The sequence below is a fragment of the Bos mutus genome, chromosome 17 (assembly GCF_027580195.1).
Source record: "Bos mutus isolate GX-2022 chromosome 17, NWIPB_WYAK_1.1, whole genome shotgun sequence".
NCBI classification, from domain to species: Eukaryota; Metazoa; Chordata; class Mammalia; order Artiodactyla; family Bovidae; genus Bos; species Bos mutus.
In genome coordinates, this window is record NC_091633.1 from 18,721,025 (window position 1) to 18,729,614 (window position 8,590).

General features: G+C 52.7%; 1 protein-coding gene across 4 annotated transcripts in view; it reads right to left on the reverse strand.

Annotated features, from left to right (window-relative positions):
• CAMKK2 (calcium/calmodulin dependent protein kinase kinase 2) overlaps window positions 1-8,305 on the reverse strand; it is a 53,003-nt gene extending 44,698 nt beyond the window's left edge. Inside the window, exon 1 of one of the 4 annotated variants that reach the window (XM_070386193.1) lies at window positions 7,736-8,305. The gene's annotated coding sequence lies outside the window, so the exon portion shown is untranslated. The remainder of the gene's footprint in view (window positions 1-7,735) is intronic. The other 3 variants (XM_070386194.1, XM_070386196.1, XM_070386195.1) reach the window with 3 other exon arrangements.
• Window positions 8,306-8,590: the final 285 nt, after the last annotated feature.

Here is an 8,590-nt window from a genome sequence, read left to right on the forward strand (position 1 = left end):
CAGAGATCAAATTGCCAACATCCGCTGGATCCTAGAAAAAGCAAGAGAGTTCCAGAAAAACATCTTTTTCTGCTTTACTGACTATGCCAAAGCCTTTGACTGTGTGGATAACAATAAACTGGAAAATTCTGAAAGAGATGGGAATAGCAGACCACCTGACCTGCCTTTTGAGAAATCTGTATGCAGGTCGGGAAGCAACAGTTAGAACTGGACATGGAACAACAGACTGGTTCCAAATAGGAAAACGAGTACGTCAAGGCTGTATATTATCACCCTGCTTATTTAACTTATATGCAGAGTACATCATGAGAAACGCTGGACTGGAAGAAACACAAGCTGGAATCAAGATTGCTGGGAGAAATATCAATAACCGCAGATATGCAGATGACACCACCCTTATGGCAGAAAGTGAAGAGGAACTTAAAAGCCTCTTGATGAAAGTGAAAGTGGAGAGTGAAAAAGTTGGCTTAAAGCTCAACAATCAGAAAACGAAGATCATGGCATCCAGTCCCACCACTTCATGGGAAATAGATGGGGAAACAGTGGAAACAGTGTCAGACTTTATTTTGGGGGGCTCCAAAATCACTGCAGATGGTGACTGCAGCCATGAAATTAAAAGACGCTTACTCCTTGGAAGGAAAGTTATGACCAACCTACATAGCATATTCAAAAGCAGAGACATTACTTTGCCAACAAAAGTCCCTCTAGTCAAGGCTATGGTTTTTCCTGTCGTCATGTATGGATGTGAGAGTTGGACTGTGAAGAAAGCTGAGCGCCGAAGAATTGATGCTTTTGAACTGTGGTGTTGGAGAAGACTCTTGAGAATCCCTTGGACTGCAAGGAGATCCAACCAGTCCATTCTGAAGGAGATCAGCCCTGGGATTTCTTTGGAGGGAATGATGCTAAAGCTGAAACTCCAGTACTTTGGCCACCTCATGCGAAGAGTTGACTCATTGGAAAAGACTCTGATGCTGGGAGGGGTTGGGGGCAGGAGGAGAAGGGGACGACAGAGGATGAGATGGCTGGATGGCATCACTGACTCGATGGACGTGAGTCTGAGTGAACTCCAGGAGTTGGTGATGGACAGGGAGGCCTGGCGTGCTGTGATTCATGGGGTCGCGAAGAGTCGGACACAACTGAGCAACTGAACTGAACTGTACCAAATCACACAGTGATTTGGGAAAGTACAGGTGTGAAATCAAAGGCTCCCAGAGAGGGGGAAGCATTTGTGATCAAGGGCACAGCCCTTCTTTGCTGGTGACCTTGAGGATAACAATGCCTACCTCAACTACCACCACACAGGGCCCTGCACACAGCAAATGCTCCCTAAATAGAAGCTGTTGCCAAGAAAGCACTTCAGTGGCTATCAAGTTCAAGCCCCTTCAATTTATATTAAAATAATTTTTTTTCTAATCACACCATGCTAACTTAACTCTTTCCATCTTCCCTTCTAATTCTTATCCATATGCATCACTTTTTACAAAATTAAAAGCAGAGTGTGCCTATAATTTCGCATCCTTGCTTATCTGTGTCAAGAATTTTGCACACACTCTCACAGCTTTCATAATCAACACACTAGGGCTTCAAAAGTAGTGGTTGAGACCCAGGGAGGTGAGATGACCTCTCCTAGGCAGCCCAGCAGGTCCCAGGCTAGGCCAGGGTATGACCCCTGACCCCTGCAGTGTCCCCTTCTGCCCTGGATGCTGGCAGAGTAAGAACCTCCACTGTCTTAAGAGTTCCTAGACCGCTACTGTTAGGTCAATAATGAAGTATCGCAGAGAGAAAGAGCATCCCCCATCTCATGCCAGGTACCTAAGGTCAGGTGTGTGCAGATGGTCCTTGCCTTGAAGAGCATGAATGAATGGGTAAGTGTGGGTGTGGATGTTGGGGGTATTTAGAAAAGTGAGGTAGGAATCATCTTACTTCCTCTTCTCCCACTGAATCCCTCCCAGTCTTTTACTGAACCTAAGGAAGAAGTCCAGCAGTTCATGGGGTCCCAAAAAGAGCCGGACATGACTAAACGATGACAACAACAAGGAAGAAGTGGGAAACAATTGAAATTTCAATTTGTAATGAAAATAAAACACTTGACTCCAACATTCTGCAGCTTGACAAATCAGAGGGAGGGGGCCAACTGGGAATCTACAGGCATCCGGGCCTCGCCCACCCACAGCCCTTCTCCCTTCCTCTTCCCTGCTGTTTGGAGGTGATGCTAAATCTAGCTTCCTCCCTTCCCAGCTTTCAGCACAAAGCAGCCCCAGCCAGGGGCAAAGACGGGCTGGAAGCTGGCTCTGGGGGTCCAATCGTGTCCCCACACTTGGACCCAGAGGGCAGTAGAATTGTCTGGGAACAAATCTAAATAAAATCTCTGCCAGAGGCCTTAATGGCAAAATCCCAAAGCGGTTTTAAAAACTCACAAGGGAGGTGTCCTTCCCTCCACACCCTGCCCCCCCACCAAACCACTGGTTCCCCAGTTAAACTTCTCCAACAGAGGCTTATCTCAGGCACCTCCCACTGTGTGCCTTCCCCACCCCACCCCCACTCACTTCCCACCCCCACTCACTTCCCACCCCATGCCCAAGCAGGAGGGGCAGAGGGGCAAGACCTTGGCCTTCCTCCCCATTTCCTTGGGGGACTATCAGTGTCTCCTCTCCAGGTTGGAATTAGCATTTTTATCCCTGCAACTGCCATCTCTCAACTATTTACAGAAGCCAACAGGGATAAAAAGGGACAACATAAAAATAGTTGCTCAGCAGCTTTCTGGGGGTGAGGAGGGTAGGGGCACAACACACTCTTCCCATTTTCTTTCTTCTTTCCTTTTCAAAACGGAAAAATGCTAGAATTGTTCATCTTTTCCAAACTGACCCTCAACAGTTCCAGACCGCTCACTCAGGCGCTCCTTAGGGACAAGGATCAAGTCCCAGCACTCCTTGGTTCCCAGGACGGAGCTTGTCACCAGCCCCTCCCAAAAGTGTGGGTTCAGTGAAAAATCACCAGCACCCTGCTCTGCCTCCTTTCTGCCCCTGGGCCTCCTTCCAGCCTTCCAAAACCATGAGCCAATCAACAACGAAAAATTTTTTTCTTCTATCCACTTTTTTTTTTCTCTATCCTTAAAATGTTTCATAATTGACAAGAAAAATTCAGCAGCAACACTACACACATGACTGAAACTGAAAACACTGGCAGCTAAAATAATTCCTTCCCCGTTTTGGTCACTAGCATCCCGCAGCAGGGAATGCCAGAGGTCTTTTCTGTGAAGTCAAACAGCGCTCCTTTTAAATATGCCCTTCTTTTTGGTTTTATCAAGGAAGGGATCCAATCAGGGAAGGAAGAAAAAGTAACCATTCAAAATCTTTTTATTTTTTTGAGAGCACAACCATTTGGAAATCATTTCCACACCATCATCTCCTGGGGAAGGTTGATTCCACTCCATGAGAACATGGGCATCGTTTGGCAGCATAAGGAGGCCAAGGGAGACATGAGTGCTCAGGACGAGAAGGTATGTCAGGAAACTATACAGATCTCAGGGGACTTGGGCCTTGATTTTCTCATCTGTAAAACAGAGCTGCAGCAACCTACCTAGAGGGTAGCTGTAGAGTCAATCTTCTAGAAAAATGCCCAACATACAACATGGCCCATAAGCAATGTTCTCTCTAAAAAGACTACATTCTCCCTTCTTCTCTGTGCTCCACTTTTCCCAGCCATCATATAGGAGGGGTTCAGGGACTGGAATTCTCTGGGCTTCCTCCCAGCTCATTGATCAGACCACTCCATTTCCATGTTCTTGGTGGGCTTTCCTGGCAAAGCTATCAGGACCTGAGCTGACTCCATGCCTGGCCACAGGGTGCCAGCACCATCTGTCTGGTGAGGCTTTCTCTACTCTGTGGATTTCCTTACCTGGAAAAGGATCTCACAATATACATACCAAAAAAATCACACAGGAACCTGCATTTAACAAATCATGACTGAAATGAATGAAACTGAATAAAATCCAGGCTTTCCCTGAAAATCACACTGTGAGCTGACCTGGGAAGTGATGGGCTTAGACTGGAGCTAGGAGGGTGAAGTGAGAGAGTTTTGAAAAGTAAGGGAGTTTCCTTGTTCCAGGAAGCTGGTCTCCAGTTGATTTCGGAGAACCTTTCTTCCATCACTTTCTCCCTGCAAACAGAGTGACAAAGTAATGTCGTGTACTCAGAAGTTTATTAGTTGGGGGCTGCGGAGGCAAAGGAAAGTACAAAGAAGTTTAAGAAAGTACAAAGGCCTTAAGAAGCTCTTATGGGGCTTCCCTGGTGGTCCAGTGGATGGGAACCCACCTTCCAATGATCCAGGAAGACTCTACATGCCACAGGGCAACTAAGCCACAACTACTGAGCCGGAGTGCTTGAGCCCATGCTCCACAATAAAAGAAGCAGTGAGAAGCCCACACACCCCAACTAGAGAGTAGCCCCTGCTCATCGCAATGAGAGAAAGCCCAAGTGCAGCCATGAGGACCCAGCGCAGCCAAAAATAAGTAAATTAATTAATTAAAATTTAAAAAAGAAAAGAAGAAGCTCTTATAGCAGAAACAATACAAGAAAACAAAATATAGTGTATCCATACACAGATTATTCAGTCATAGAAAGGAAGCAGTGATACATTCTACAACAAGGGACAACCTTGAAAACATTATGTTCAATGAAAGCCAGACACAATAGGTCCTACATTCCTAACAGGTCAGTATATAACAAGCATAGCCTTAAGGGAGAAAAGTCAGTTCCCAAAGGGAAATGGCGATTTCCTCAACTTTCCAGTTAAGAAGGCACAGAAGTGAGGCTGAAGGCCGAAGCCTGCATCTGGGTTATCTGGCCCAGCCCAAAGGGGAGGAGCTACTGGGAAAAGCAAAACATCTGTGCAAAATAGCAAAACAAGGCCCTCTGACCCAAAGGAAAATCTGAAATAGCATGTGCCCGAAATTACCGGCATCAGGAAACGAGAACCATATGCTTCCCACAACCACCATGATCCTGAACGAGCTACTCAGCCTCTCCAAGCCCATCCATGAAATGGGTTCATGATGCGGTCAGGGCAACTCCGTGGCCCACGTTAAAATCTCAGCCAAAAAGCCTTGAAAACAGGCTTGGCCTGCCCCACCCGCCTATCCCTTCCTCCTGAGAGAGGTGCTTCCCCACCAACCAGCCCATCTGGGATGCAGTTCTCAAGAAGGGGATTCCAGGTTACTCCAGAAAGCTCCCTCTGCTAGGTCATCCCATCCTACACCCCTTCCCTCGTCCTATCCAATCTCCACTTTTCAGCCCATCCTTCAAAGTTCAGCACGAATGACACCTCCTTCGGAAAGCCTCCTGTATTCACACCTGCCAGAAGGGATTTCTCCAGAATCCCCACTGCCCTCTGCTTCCTCATTTCCACAGCACTTATTCCTCCTGGTATTTCTCAGCAGGAGCACTCTTAGCCATTTACGGCAGGGCAATTCTTCACGCCTGCTGTGAATCTGGCCTGCCTGCAGGATATTTGGCATCCCCAGCTTCTGCCTACCAGAAGTCAGGAGTGCTCAGCTTCATTTTGACAACCAAAAGTCACCCCCACACTTCTCCAAATGCTCACCAGGAAGGTGGAAACACCTCTGATGAGAATTACTGCATAGTTATTAGTGAATATACTTGTCTACCAGCCCACTAACAACCTGGAAACAAACACAAGCCCAAGTCAATCAGCATCACCACCGTGACACCTCAGGCTGTTTTAGCAAACATTTCTGGGCTCCTCAAGAAGCCTAGGGCAGCCTTGCAAAGGCCTCTGTTCTAGAACAGGTGGTAAAGTGCACAGGCTTTAGGACCACAGCCTGGGTTGGCTGTGTGACCCTGGGCAAGTTACTTAGCTTCTCTGAGCCTTTCTATAAAATGGGCTAACTCCTAGCAAACTGCAGGATTGTTTTTAGCCTCAGTTTCCTCATCTCTATACAATGGAGATAAAAATCCCCACCCTACAAGATTTTGGTAGGCAATAAATGGGATAATGCCTGCAACACACAGTATAGTATTTAACACATGCTCTCAGTCAGTCAGTCATGTCTCTTTGTGACCCCATGGACTGTAGCCCATGGAATTTTCCAGGCAAGAATACTGGAGCGGGTTGCCATTTCCTCCTCCAGGGGATCCTCCCAACCCAGGGATCGAACCTGCTTTGGCAGGCAGATTCTTTACTACTGAGCCATCTGGGAAGCCCATCTAACACACAGTAAGAACTCCATAAATGCTGGTTATGAACACTATTATTATTATCCAAGTTAGGGGCCCATCAGATGGGCATTACTTTTTATCACAAAAACAGGCTGTGCGCTCTCCCTACAAAAGGCTGCTCTCTATACAGGAAGGGTTTAGGACCCGCGGTCCGGAAAGAAGTTCTAGGACCCACCAGGAAGCATGCACAGTTGGTTCCTAAGTTGAATGTTTTTGTGAGGCGCTTTGGCGGGGTGGGGTGCGGGGTAGGGGGTAACTCCCGCAAAGCCCTCCCCGTGTTGCTGCCCCTGCCTCCCCCCAGGAACAAGGGGCTCTATGGGGACACAGCTATCTACTTCTCTCTCCCCTGGGGGCAGAGCCACCTGAGGTGGGTGGTAAATAACAGCAAAACTCTATTTAGAGCTACATAGATAGCTCTATTTAGCTCTAGATATCTCTAGGGCTGTGGGAACTTCCAGACTGAGGAAGGTAAAAGTTGCCCCTGAGGAGGAGGGCACTGCACGACTCACCCCGGCCCAGCGTGCCCCTGTTAACTGCGGGCACTGAGATCCCCGGCCCCGCAAGCATCATCCCTCTGCCCCAACCTTACCAAGGAGACAGGAGGGGCTTCGGCGCCACCTCTTCAGCACCAAGTGAGAGCAGCAGGGCCGCTGGCAGAGCTGTGAAAACACCCCGCTTCCCAAACTGGGCAGTGCAGGGGGTGGGGAAGCCAGGAAAAGCGCAAGGCTGGAACCCGGCGCGGGGGGGCGGGCGGCGGGCAGCCCAGGCACCTAGACCAAAGCTGAGCGGGGACCGGGCCCAGCATCCCCGCGTCCCCAAGAGTCAGGTGGAGGATACCGGCGAAGGCACCTCCCCGCGTTCACAGAATGCAGCGGCCCCGAGGTGAATTTAGGTCAAAAAAAGACCAAGCTTGTGAGGTTCCGGCTGAGAGAAGGGGGCGGGGGCAGAGAGGGCCAAGAGAGGAGAGGCTGAGGGGCCCCCGGTTCCACAGCAGCCGGTCCAGGGTCCCGCCGCCAGATGTCCAACCCACCACGGCGCCGGTGTGCACCCACCCGAGACAAGAGGGGAGCGGGGATGGGTCGCTCAAAGTCTGTCAGCCCTCTCCGCCTGCGCGCCCCGGCTTTCGCCACCTGTCAAACGCGAGGGGGTGGGCCTAGGCCGCCTCCGAAATCCTAAACTGCCCCGACCGCCGGTGACAACGGTTCCAAACTCCGGGACCGCCCCTGCCACCCCGGGCCGGGCGCGGCCCAGCCGAGGCGGCCACCCCAAGGCCCCCTGCGCCCCGAAGACGCGGGGGAAGGGGCGCCAGGGGCCGCGTCCCCACGTGGCGGGGCGTGGGGCGGCGCACGTGGGGTCCCCTCGGCTTCGGGAACCCGGGGTCGGCCTCAGGGCTTTGTCTGCAATCCGGGCCGTAGTCCCGCACCCTGAGAGGGCGAAGGCGCCCGCCGGAGCTGCGGCGGCCGCGTCCCCGGCCAGCGGCCCAGCTCCCGCCGGCTCACCTGGGCTCCACGCTGCCGCCGCCGCCGCCTCCCGCGCTCTGCGTCCCCCGCTTGGCTCCGCTCGGCTCGGCGCGGCCGCGCGCTCCTCTCCGCGGCCCTGACAGGCGCGCGGGGGGCGGGGAGGGAGGAGCCGGCGGGTCCCGGCTCGGGCGCGACGCGGCCGCGGGCTGCGCGGAGATTGGCTGCGGCCTCTGGAAACCCCGGCGCGGAGCCACCCGCGCCCGCCGCGCGCCCCCGAGGGCTCGGCCGCGCGCCGAGGAGGGGAAGGAGGCGGGAGCCTGAGGAGACGAAAGTAGCGGCGCGGCTGAGGGCAGGGAGAAGATAGGGGAGGAGGCGGAGGAGAGGGAAGTGAGGCAGGGCCTGGAGCGGGGTCGGGAGAGGTTGCGGACCCGCGAGGAGGGCAGAGACCTGCCGGGGCGCGGGAACGCGGGAGACGGCACTGCAACTTTGCCTCCGCCCGCGGCGTCACCTGCCCGGCTTCTCCCCGCCGCGACCGCGGCACTTCGCGCAGGCCGGACGTGCCGGCTGAGCTCGCTTCATTTAGTCAGACGCTGGGACTGCGGGGCGGCGGCTGAGCCACGGAAACTTCCCCAAGCCTGCGAGTCACCCGCGGCCCCGCCTCGAGGCTCGGCTCAGGTCCCGGGCTGCTATCCCTGCCCCAGGCGCCCGGCGGTGGATGTGGCCTGGATTTCGGGTCACCACTCGTTCGGGGGACATCCTTCCGTCCCCGCCTCCCCAGAGACCGCTGCTCGGGGCCCGCCCTAAAGGCTGGGGACTGTGTTCCTTTCCCACCGCCACTCCACCTGCATGTACCGAACTACAGGAAACCCAATGAAGTTCTGGCTTTCCCAAAGA